Genomic DNA, 13,243 nt, shown 5'->3' on the forward strand with positions numbered 1-13,243 from the left:
GCAAAGACAGGCTTAAATACTGTGGTACAAGGAAAAGTTTTTCAGTGAGTCTTGAAGTTTTTGCAGGACTGCTCGGCTTTTATTTGTCTGGTTAATAAAAGTCTATCTTTTGAAAATGAAACCTACGGCTTGGGTATTTTATTCTTAAAGAACCCAAAAAGGAAAACCACAACACTACCCACATAGCAGACAGACTCGGGCCAAATGTGGCCTCATGATGGCACTGCTGGCATGCTGCTGGCACTGGCATGCAACATGTCAACCAAGTATGGGCCTGCTGTGGCAATGATGACTCTGGATCCATGATGACAGACAACAAGGCCAGTTGTTGGTGGGAGGTATGTGGCCCATATCAGTCTAGTGATTGTAAGCCAAACAATGTGCACACAGGGCTCTGTGGCTGTTTCTTCATTATTTAAAGTAATTCATTTCAAGTCATTGTAAATAAAATGTTTTATTTAATAAAACCTTTATTAAATAAAATTTTAGTTTTGTATTAAAAGAAGCTAATATATTTGGACAATATTTTTGCCAACAAATTTTGTCTTCATAACTAATTACAGACACAAGCATATGCCCTCAGGTTATAGTCAAGACAATTTTGTTCATGTGACACTGAACTTCCAGACGTCTTGTTTTCTAAATTTTTAAGTTTTGATAACATTGCTTTGAGAAGCACCAAGCATTGTTTCTTTTAAACTTGCTTTTGCGTGATTTTTATGGTAACAGGAGTTTATTCCTGCTGAAGATTTCTGACTTCACTAAAGTTATCATTGTGTATAATCAAATGTTAGATACTGTAGATATAAACAATATGTTTTACTGTGCTTTTTTTGCACGTCGAACTAAGTGTTGAAAGAGATTAAAATCATTGTATTATAACCTTCGCGTTTGGATGCGCGGTTTATTTACGCGGTGCAACAAGAAGCGTCAAGCGAATCAAAGTAATGTGACAGCGATTCGAAAAATCATACGGAGGAGTCTGATTCTGCTTTGGCATTATTTCGAAATCATCCTTTTGTCAGTCAAAAATTGTCAATAATACAAGAGTAACACAAAACTTTTACAAGTAATATAATATCTACATGCAAACATATTTTGTCCTTCATCTTTGCAAAAAATAATGAAATTACATTTTCATTATAAATTTCAGTTTTATCAAATGCTTCAAAATCAATCTGACAGTACACACTTGAATTGATAAGAATAAAACGTTTTTAACAATCTAAAAATAAATTGAATTACCATAATAATAAATTCATCCAGCTTTTATATACATACATTTAAAATAAAAACATAAGGATTTAAGCACTACACTGAAAGTCTTAATGTTGTTTGTACTAAAAAAGTCATGTAATCATGGCTAAAATTGTGCATTTTGGATAAATAACGTAAAAATGTATTTAAACTTAAAAAATGCAAGTGCAATGGATTTAAAGTTATCAGTACAAAAGTCACAAGGTTTACCCATAAGCCTTTGCTAATGAGCATTTTTTAACTCTTGGTCAAAAAATAACAACTGGAACATATAAACTATTTCTTTTTGAGTTTTACACTATTTGAAGTTTTTTAAATATTGTTCTGTTGTAAATTTATAACTTGTCACCGTTCAATTGATCAGTGTTTTCCCTGTTCAACTCATTGTATTTCTCTTTACTATAATGGAGAGAGTGAACTTTCCCATCTTGTTGATAATGGCTAACAGGGTATTTTAAAATAGATTCTTCTTTATATTAGATAACACTTGAACAGACTCTAAGCTATATCAGTGATCAAACAACATTGCTGTTTAATCTTTATGTTTAATGTAGATCACCAGACAACATAAACACCAGTCTACATGACCACCACGCGATGTGAACTTGAATATTACATTTTTATAAGACCCATTACTCATTTAATTGAGTTCAGTCAACTTATTGAGGTTTTCAGTGAACAAATTCAAAGGTGGACTTGGAAAATGTATTGCTTTAAGATATGTAACAAATGTCCATTTCACCCCAACAGGAACTCCTGACATTTAAACCTGATTTACTTTATTTTGAAAACCTCTGAGAAGTCAAACTTCAGGATATGTTAGAGCACTAAATAATCTGTAGATTGATCAGTACTTTAACACATAAAATGAGAAACACAACTTGTATTTAAAAAATATGACAGCTTCAGTAATTTACTCTTCATGCTGGATAAAAGCTTTTCAAACCTTACAGCAGGAAATGATGATGAAATGATGAGATATTTGGCAGCACTATCAAGGGTTAACCGCTGAACGTGCTGTCATAGCTTTGAGAAAATCACTTTGTTTTGTTTCTTTTGTCCCACATTACTTTTGACCCGCTCTTCCATATATTAAGTCTAGACTAAAATGCATGTTTGATTAAACTACCTAAAGGTCCTAATATATCAAAAGCCTAGTCTAACTAAAAGGGGGTGTGGTACCCTCATGAGCTCATTTTAGGTAAAGAACTGATGAATGGGTTTTGTTTAGATTAAAGGGTGGAGTCATATGTAGATGCATGTGCTCCTCTTCTGCCAATGTAATCTAACATCATTTATCATCACTGTTTGTGTCCAGATTTCTGAAACTGATCATTATTAGTTGGCTGTTGGTGGTGTTGCGTAGAGCTGCTGTGATCTGTGCCAGACTGTGGGTGGGACGGCTGATGAAGAATAGAAAGTAAAATATATTATTGTGGACCTCTGCTTATAGCAAAAGGTAAAATGAACTGAATTTGACTAAAATAATTTACCTCAAGATCTTTATAAATCAATTGTGTATATTTGTCCAACAGTTCACATGTTCATGCTTAACTGAGACAACTGTCGTGTTTGGGTTCTTAGAATGTATCCCGCCCAGTCTCCTGAAGATGCGTATAAATAGCAAGTGTAAAAATCATGCAATACATATGCGAAATTCCACTTTGGCGTGCATATGATACGCCAGTCCTTCCCATTCACTTAAACGATGCATCTTTATTTGTTGTTTTATTTATTGTTTCACAATTTTTTTGCTATTTTTTTTAAATTTTCGCATGGGAAGGACTGGCGTATCATATGCATGCCAATTTGGCGTATGTATTGCATGATTTTTACACTTCTTGCTATTTATACGCATCCTCAGGAGACTGTGTGGAATATATCATAAAGAAGCAGCAGCACACATCTACATGGCATACACACGTTTTATTTACACACAAACTCTCCCTGTACTCCTAGGAAGCTCCTTTACTGTCCGCTAGTGTACAGGCATACAACATTATTCTTGATCACACCACATCTCCCTTTCTGAAAAGCAATAAACTTTAGATGTAAATCCTTAAGTTACATTAAACTCTTAATTTCACTTTTGTAACACTGTGAAATATCAGGTCTACTATAATACATTTTTGTACAGACCTATTTCTATTTAACACTTTACTTACCAGAGAACACATAATAAGAAACCAGATTACATTCAACAATATCAATATTCAGTTATCTATCTTTTTGTTATTTATTTTGTTTGTTTGTGGAACACCAGTAGTCTGAAAAACATTCAACACTCAACAGGATTAAACTTCCCATTAACCCTCTTTTTAAGACTTATCAAAAAGCCAGATAGGACCTGTGAGAACTACAAAGACTGAATGGTAAAGTTGTTAAATCTTCCAGACTTGGTTCTGTGCAGACATGGGCACAAGGTGACGACGATTTCTCCTTAAAGTACCCTGTGATCCACTAACCAGGTAAGATCTTTTCATGTGCCATGTGCAGACGTCACAGTACCTGTAGATCTTGTATCTGTAATCCACACTTGATCTCCTGGAGACAGGTCTGGAAGGTTTCTTACTCTGTGTCTACGGTCATAATTGCTTGTGTCCATCCATCTTTTCTCCCTTTCCTTATGCTGTAACGACTGAAGGTCTGGGATGGCTGGCTCCAACATCGCCGGGTGAACTGGCACCGTTGTGCGCAGGCAGCGCCCCATAAGCAGCTGAGCCGGACTAAAGCCATTGCTCAAAGGAGTGTTCCTGTAAGCTAGCAGCGCACGATACGGGTCAGTTGCTTTCTTCAGCAGATTTTTGATGGTTTGAACGGCACGCTCCGCCTCTCCGTTACTCTGAGGGTATCTTGGGCTGCTCGTTACATGCTCAAACTCATACTCAGTGGCGAAAGCAGTCATGTGAGCCCCCGTGAACTGAGGCCCATTGTCAGTGACTAGAATCTCAGGTATGCCGTGCCTGGCAAAAATTGACTTGAGGTGATTTACCACATCTGCACTTCTTGTCGGCCCCAGGTGGGCCACCTCCACATACCTGGAAAAATAGTCCACAACAAGCAAGTAGTCTTTGTTTTTCAATGTAAACAAATCAGCCCCCAGCTTCTGCCATGGCCTATCTGGTAGCTTGGAAGGCATAAGAGGCTCTGTCACGTTGGCACGTTCTTTAATGCACAATGTGCATTTCAGCACCAGCTCTCCTATCTGGCTACTCAGCCCCGGCCACCACACAGATTGTTTGGCGCGTTCCCGGCATTTAACGATTCCCTGGTGTCCTTCGTGAATTTTCTCTAGCACCCTATTTCTCATTACTGAGGGGATAACTAGCCTAGTACCCCGCAATAACAGCCCATTGTGAGTGCTGAGAACAGATCTTTCAGTCCAGTAGGGTCTTACCAGAGCATCCAATCTACTGCGGTCTGGCCATCCTTTGATGCAGTATTTCATCACTTCGGCACACACGCTGTCTGTCCGTAGCTGATCCCGCAGGTCAGATAGGTAGGTTTCACTTGCTGGTAAATTTGCAATCACAGAGTCGACATAAATGTTTGTTTCCTCCATCAAGCCATCACCATCAGTCTCGCCATGCTTCAGCGGCACTCGTGACAGGGTGTCTGCTGTAGTGAGGCTTTTCCCTGGGACGTGCCTGATCGTGTACCTGTACCTCATGAGTCTCATCCTGAATCTTTGTATTCTAGGTGGAAGGGAATCCAGCGCTTGACTGCCCAGCAGGCTCACGAGGGGTTTGTGATCTGTCTCTAACTCAAAATGAAGGCCGGTGATGAAGTCACTGAATCGTTCGCATGCCCAGGTCAGTGCCAGCGCCTCTTTTTCGACCTGAGCATAGCGCTGCTCTGTGCTTTTATTTACAAACGAACTTTCCCTGTACTCCTAGGAAGCTCCTTTACTGCCCCCCAGTGTCCAGGCATATAACATTATTCTTGATCACACCACAACGACTATATGCAGACTATATCTTTCAATTGTTTTATTAATTATCTGATTGAAAAAACTGCAAAGCCCAAAACAGTAATAAAATTTATGATTTTGTTAAAAAATTAAAAGAGAATGTGCACTGTAAAACATGAAAGCCTCATTAAATTATGTGTAGTCTACTTACTCTTTCGATTTAATTTAAATAATCATGGAAAGTTTTAGATATTAAACTTATGTTTGTAAGTTCCCAAAAAGTTAAACATAAAGTTACACATTTTCTTAACTACTTGCGAGTTGAAACAAACATATCTTCAAGTATATTTAACTCACATTTTTAAGGCAGCAGATGAACTTTTGTAAAATCACTTCATCTGTATGTGATACAAATATTAACTGCACATAATACAAACCCCAAAATACTAATATTATCATCAGTTATCAATAAATAAAATTACATTACAAAGAACATACAGTAAAATTATCCCCATATTTTTAAACTAAATGAAGTAACTGTAACGTGTACACAGAACATTTAGACAAACGCTTTTTATCAAACGTACAGAAGCAATAATGACTGTGACAGCAAACTAGTGAATATAAAATAAATATACCTTTATATACAGTCAGTCTTTTTCAGGGTGATTTAACATTGACCTGTAAATGAAACACATGGATTCAATAAATCACAGTATTTTACATATTTCATACTGGATACAATTATGTTGACGTTTTGCCCACACTCCTGCGTTATACAGCAGCATACTTTCTCAAACACAGTATGCAACTGCCACCCTGCATGTCCTTGCACTACGGTGACGTTCTGCTCACTCTCCTATGTAACACAGCAGCATAGTTTCTCAAACAGACACCTGAACCTTGGGACAAGCACGTACAACGGCCTTACGTAAACATATCATCAGAATGATTGACAACTAGGATGACCACCCGTAAAAAGAAAATCCTCCGTAATACCTTTAAAAGCTGATTAGTGTGTAATGTCATAATTCTGTATTGTAACGTAAATAACTTAATGTAAATAGTTTTAAAATGACTTTATACTTGCCTGTATTCTGTTGTTTTGCCTTCTCTTTAAAAGGGCGTTGTGTCCAGGACAGTTTAAAATCAGAGATGTATAATGACAGAGCAGACTGCAGCTAAAATTCATCAATACACACATTGATTTATTCACATTTAACACACTTATAGTATCAGATCTATTTTTAATAACACGTTTTTTTGTACTTGAAGACCTTCTCACGGTTTCTCTAACCTGAGAGAGGATTTTGTCGCTCAGAGCCGCTGCATCAACACGGGAGAGAAATTTCAGTCTCAAAATGCTTTTTCTTAAAACACCTAAAACACAACAAACACAAACTCAACAATCATATACATATTCAACCAAAACTTTACAAGAGAGCAAAACAAATAAATGAAAATCAGACCATTTATGGAAAAAAATCTCATCTAACTGTAGAGAATTATGTATCAGAAATTACGTTTTCCATAGACCTCCACCTCACACACAGTGAGATAACCAGTTCCAGGTAGGATCACATTCACATAACGTCCCTCCATTCCATCACACGAATAACTGAAGGTACTGGCACTGGCAGTAAGACCAGATACTACACCACATCTAGACAAAGAGAAAATCAATCAATCTCTGGAAGTCTTTAAATAAATTAATGTGTATGCAATAAGTAAGCAATGATGTACGGGAAGCTGTGCTGTATTGTGAATAAGTATTGTTACTGTTAGAACTGTTGGGTGAAGTGATCATAGCCATGTTTTATCATGAATAAATTGACCAATCAGAATCAAGGATAGGAACTAACCAATTAATATAGTCACAATATGCAATTTTTGGCTGCCAGATGTCACAATTAAACAATAACAAAGGCGTAGCTTGAAGAAGTTGTGTATATGGGTGTGCCGTGGAGTCAGTATTTGTATCTGTATTAATCTCAAAATTATTTGTTTTGTATTCTGATGGAACCAGAAGTGGGTGGGGCTTCAACTGTAAGTGTATCAAATTACATGAAATTTAGTAGGGGTGTAACGGTACGTGTATTCATACCAGAGCGTTTTGGGACAGGGCTTTCGGCACGGTGCACATGTGCACCGAATGGCAGAATGCAATATTTTGTGTGCGGAACATAGGTAATTTTCGTGTTTCCACACGAACATATTAAGTGGTGGAAGTCTACACGTTCAGCGCAAGTCTTCTGTCAAACATATGACATAATTCGGCCCGCAGAAAGATTTTTATTTACTTAGTTGTATATTTGTTTGATTATTGATGTAAACGTTTACGGGGCCGCTTACGTGTCACGTCATAGAGCGCGTGTTAAACGCGTGTCAACACACTGTTTTGTTCTTTCAAAAGTGCGTGAGAGGTTGCGCGTCTTTTATTGCTACGCAATCATGAGTCGCGCTTTCTGTGACAGCGAGAACAACGGAATACGTGATCAGATTTTTCATCTGCACCTCATGTCAATCATATCATTGTCACAATGCGAACAGTTAATCTGGTCGGGACAGAGAAGAGCTGTAACCCGGGTTTACTCAGCTGCAGAGGGGTTCGTTAGTCACAGCTTACATTGGCGACACAAGCAAAGATTAGGAGAAACGTGCAAAAGATAAAAGATGGATATGTATGCAACTCACTCATCTCAATATGAGTATAATAAGTATATCATCATGTTGCTTGCTATGCTGTTTAAGAGCAGTTATATTATTTTATACAGAGATGGTACATAATCAATTCAATACTGTGAGTTAAACAATCCAAAATAAATCAAAACAGAAACATTTTTTTGGTGGCAAAAATGTAAGCTAATAGTTCATAAATGTATTCAGGAATTGAATTTGTTAGTTTAGTGCAAGGTTTAAGTAGAAAAAGTTTAAGAGAAGGTTAAGAAAAGAGTTACATACTGTTATAAAATAATGTAAAAAAGTATGTTATTTAGTGGAGAACTTTGCAGCAGTATTCTATTTAATATTCTTTTTTATTTTATATATATTTTATTTATTATATTTTAATAAAAAGTGTTTAAAAAAGTGTAAATACATTGTTAAAAAAAGTTTATAGTAATTAACAACCTGCAGTTTAACGTTAGCAGTTTTCCCCTTACTGTAACGAAAATGAACTGAATCGTGGCTTCAAAGCCAAGGTACGCACCGAACCGTCATTTTTGCGTACCGTTACAACCCTAAAATTTAGTATTTAATATTATAATATATTTAAAAATAACTGTAAACATAACTGTAAATAGCTATCTAATAATGATAATAATTTTTTTTTATTAACAAGACATAAATTGATTCTTCTTGTTACTAATATGCATGGACAACACACTTCTCATTTTCAAAGCCCTTTATTGCTTGCGTCTATGTGCTATGCAGCACTGTATTGAATGCTGTACATCACCTTAAATTTTATTGTGTCTGTCAGCAAAGTTAGCATATGTGACCAATGCTGTCTAAAGTCAGAATGTGCTCTGTCTAATTTTGAGCTAGAGGCAAAATAAAGTATAATTGTCGATTTTGTTAAAATTATGTTTTCAAAAAAAAAATAAGTAGCCTACATTAAGCCCTCGTCTAGTGATCCCAATACTCTAGTAACTAAACATATAAAATAATATTTGTTTGTACGTTTTCGGGTGAGTGTGCAACCTTGATATATAGACATACACAGAATTACAGTTTAAAAATGTCTATTTTCACAAGAATTCACAAAAGCACATTTTAACACATTCCCTGCTAGCCTTTTTTTAAGTTGCCAGCTAGTATTTTTTTGCGATTTTCACAAAAGTTTCAGAAAATGCCTTCCAGGAAAATGTTCTTCTTTAAATATATAAACATACAAATATATCAAATGAAATAACAGACCCTCTGCTTTCAAACAAACAAACAAAACTGGAAAAAATGTTTCTTCCTATCTTTATTTGTTCTTTTTTTATAACCTCTCTAATATGGGTAGGTTTCTTAAAAAATACAAAATTTTGAGCAAAAAGCAGAAATAATGGCATTTTTGTAATTTACCAGAGATCAGATTCAGAATGATTATCAAAACATACACAGAGTTTAAAATTTGTAAAATTAATTTTTGCTACAGTTATTTTTATAAATTGGGTAAGAGCGCCATCTAGTGGATGCACTAGATTACCATAAAAACCCATCAGGAAAGCATTATTGGCAGGAAGTGTTTTCTCTTAATTGATCATTTGTCAATGGCGGGGAAAGAGTTAATTCAAACTTTATTTTTATGTTAATTGAAATTTTTATAATAGATAAGTATTGAATGCGTCAACACATATTTCAAATGCGGTTCTTCACATGAAATGTTCACCAGACATCCGTATACACTCAAGAAATACACACATATAAAGAATTCACAACATTAAAGTCCATAAATAAAGTTATGCACAATAAAGTTAAATGACATAGGAATAAAGTAAGGAACCAGCTGAAATCCATAAGTATTTAGAAAGTATATATATATATATTACATATCTGTGCAAATTATTATCAGCTGGGTTAGTAAATTGATGAGCTAAAAATGTTATTTTTGTTACCAAGGTGTCACACAAGAAACATCTCATGGTGGGTAATAGCAAAGAACACTAATAGAGCACCAAGACAACATATTGATGGAATAGGATACAGTTATACTGTATTTTAAAATTTCTGAATCTTCCTGTAAGCACCATTATGGCCATTAACCACAAGTGGAAGCAACATCATCAAAAACATACACAGAGAAAATCAGATATATGACCATTGCCTTGGGTTTGTATTTTAATGTAGTATAATTTGATAATGTATGTGTTGTATGTATTGTATTGTTTGTCTTTTAATATTGTAATTCTGTAACAACATCCTGGCCAGGGACTGCAGATGCAAATGAGCTCTATTATAGCTAACTCTGGCACAACACTGTTGTTGTGCGTTGTCCCTGTACAAATAAACAAACAAATAAATAAATCAATCAAAATAAATCAACCAGCCACGCACTTTACTGGGAGATTCTTAAGAAAAATCTGCTGCCATTCACCAGGATGATGAAGGAAGGAATATATACACGTTTGTTTGAGGTTTATTAAGAAGTTAACAATATAATCAAAATAGAAATGAAGGTCAGTAGGACATTTTCAGTTTATTTGGAAACAAACCCTATTCAAAAACTTAACTTGTATAAACTAAGAAACTGATACACAACAGAGCTGTAAACTTCATGTGGCTCATGTTACCATATAACTTTTTGTCCAAAAAGTGTGAATATGTTTTACCACTTTATAGTTTTGTACTGATGAGAGGGATGCAGACCTGTAAGAGAGTTATAAACAGCTGTTAGCATAAATTGTCCACAGAAATACCCTTACATACATAACTGATGGGTCAATACCACTGATCGTCTAGCTTCTGTTTTTAACAATGTTTTAATGCGTTTCTGTAAGTGTGTATGAACTTTAAAAACACATCGCATATGGCGTCCATGTGCGCGAGTACTCATGTCTCCGTGTACACAACATGGCGCTCGTAAAAAACGGTGTCGCATGTAAAGCACACACATTTAAAAGATCCTGCAGTGCAGCCTTGCTCAAAGTTGCCATGAAGGATACGAAAGTGAATTACTGTGTCTAACACTGTACGGCATGTAACAGTTATCCGCCATTACGTGACTTCACCCGTCCTCATTTGTAAACAATGCGAAAGTTTTTCAATCTGAAGCGTGCAGTCTGTTGAGGTCGCTTATGTAGGCTGAACTGCACAAGCCATAAGCATATTACATGATAGCAAATATAAATGAGTATAAATTACTTACTTCAGGAATATATTCTCCTCCAGTGCGTCTTCCATTGTTCTTCTTCTTAGGTAATGATAGAATTAACATTTCTCTTCCTCAATGTCCAGACATAAATGAAGATCTTCCTCACGTATGTGTATGAAGTTTATCATCCAACCATGTGGTAAAATCTTTAAATCTGATCAAACTTTACGTTTTGTTTGTTATTGTTTGAACTGTTTGTCTGTTCATTACCATGTGAACAGCGCGTACCGCCTGATGTTTTCGATTATAATTAGCTTGTTTAAAAGTAGACATTTCAGGCTTTATTTGGATATGTATCATGTTTGTGTGATGAGTATTCATGGAGTTTTAACAGATTTTTGTCAGAAATGTCTGAATGCGCACCCTGTTTATTTTCTTTATTTGACAAAAACACAAAGATGTGTTGTTATTGTAAATGTTAACATATTAAAGAAGACCCTTCAAAGTTCCAAATGATGTCAAACACGTAAGTGTATGATTGTTAATGATGGAGTATTTTAAGTTGATTCTGCTATGATAACACGTCAAAACGCGGCGCCGTGTTTTTGGACCCCAGGGAGTTAAGGGGTTTATAATGTAGTGCTAAAGGGACATGATTGGAGTTATTGTCTTCAGCATTTGACATCAAAGTATGATGAAAGCAGCCAGGACTCAACAGCATCCTCGCGGTACTTTGATGTCAGATGCTGATCGGTCTGTGGCGCCACGTGAAGTCAAGTGGAGAGCAATGATAACCGGATATGACACCATTGACAATGGATGAAGGAGGGACATTTTAAAGTGTTAAATATGCTAATTTCTCTGGATTCAAACATTGCTGAAAACATGTACATATGCATGTAAACAAAATATATAACCCTCTGATATTTTCATGCAAAAATGTTCATATTGTGTTAATAAACTGATTTTATGAATAACTTTACCTGGGATTGTTGTTTCCATTGTTTTCCAGTGAGTCTCCAATCCGAATCTCTGCTCCATTGGTTTCACCAAAATAAGCATCTGATCTAGCAGTGATGATTATTGTACTAGTATAATAATCCAGGAGATCCAACCTCCACCATGGTGTAGCTTCAAGTCCGGTTGTGGAGCAATAGGCTTCAACGGATCCATATCTTATACCATCTATGGCGTTTTCAGCTACCCTAGGGTAAAATGTTGATGGCTGTATAACCGTTCCTTTACGTGCTATATTCTCTAAAAAAAAGATGTTTAAATCAGTGGATCACACATGAGGTCATACATTTACACATACCTTAACCTGATAAATGTTTCTAGCATTAAAAAATGAAAAATGATTGCATGATTTTATAAGTATCAAGAAAAAACTCTAAGGGTGCGTTCACATGACAAAATTTGTGTGTTCACACAGAAAATTAAGGACACAAATAGAACACTGCCTGTATGAACGAGCAACCGACCTCAAACCCGTATTCTAGTTACACGCGGCACCTGTAACCATAGTGACGGACGAAAATATAAAAAAAAGTATTATTTATGCAATGGGCAAAACTTTATTTATTTAATTAACAAAAACAGCTGGCTGGTTTAACGCTTACCATTGTGCAGAGAAAAATAAACAAGGGTGGTTCCTTATTAAAGTTTTAATTTCCAGAATGAATGAACATTAAATCAGTTTCAGCAACTGCATGTTTACCAAAGCAGATATATCCAATACAAAAGTAATCATAATGACTTGTGAAGCAAATCGATCCATTTTTGCAAGAAAGTGAACTTTATTTAAAGCATTAACGCAGCCAAATAGGAAGTGAGCATACGCCCCTGCTCTGTAGGTGGTGCAGTGAGTATGATTTACCAACCGCAGCCAAAACCAGCCTCTTAGCGCCACCTAGAGAGCGGGAGTGTAAAAAGCGCACTTTATATGTTGCCACAGTTCTGTATGGACGCTAATAACGTTGTAAATAACGTTCAATATGATGCAAAAACCGACCGATTTGCTTCACAAGCAGCAGAAAATGTCACCAGGAGTCACGGAGATTACTTTTGTATTAGATATATCTGCTTTTTGACCTCTCAAAGTGACGCATCTTTTGCCTTGCATATGAATCACAGATGGGTTTTTTGCAAAATATCTTCTTTATTGCTTCACTGAAGATAAAAGGTGAGTAAATAAACAGCTAATTTTTATATCATTTTTATTTTACACTTAACATTATATTAATCGTCCACTTTTAAGGTTTAAACTTTATATATCT

General features: G+C 35.8%; 1 long non-coding RNA gene across 1 annotated transcript; it reads right to left on the reverse strand.

Annotated features, from left to right (window-relative positions):
* Positions 1 to 6,256: 6,256 nt before the first annotated feature.
* On the reverse strand, positions 6,257 to 12,261 carry LOC129439701 (uncharacterized). Its single transcript, XR_012360095.1, has 4 exons — positions 11,951 to 12,261; positions 6,691 to 6,830; positions 6,465 to 6,547; positions 6,257 to 6,348 (listed from the first exon to the last, which is right to left on the reverse strand). It is a non-coding gene; the product is annotated as an uncharacterized lncRNA (long non-coding RNA).
* Between the last annotated feature and the right edge of the window lie 982 nt (positions 12,262 to 13,243).

Source organism: Misgurnus anguillicaudatus, chromosome 21, assembly GCF_027580225.2.
Source record: "Misgurnus anguillicaudatus chromosome 21, ASM2758022v2, whole genome shotgun sequence".
Lineage (NCBI taxonomy): Eukaryota > Metazoa > Chordata > Actinopteri > Cypriniformes > Cobitidae > Misgurnus > Misgurnus anguillicaudatus.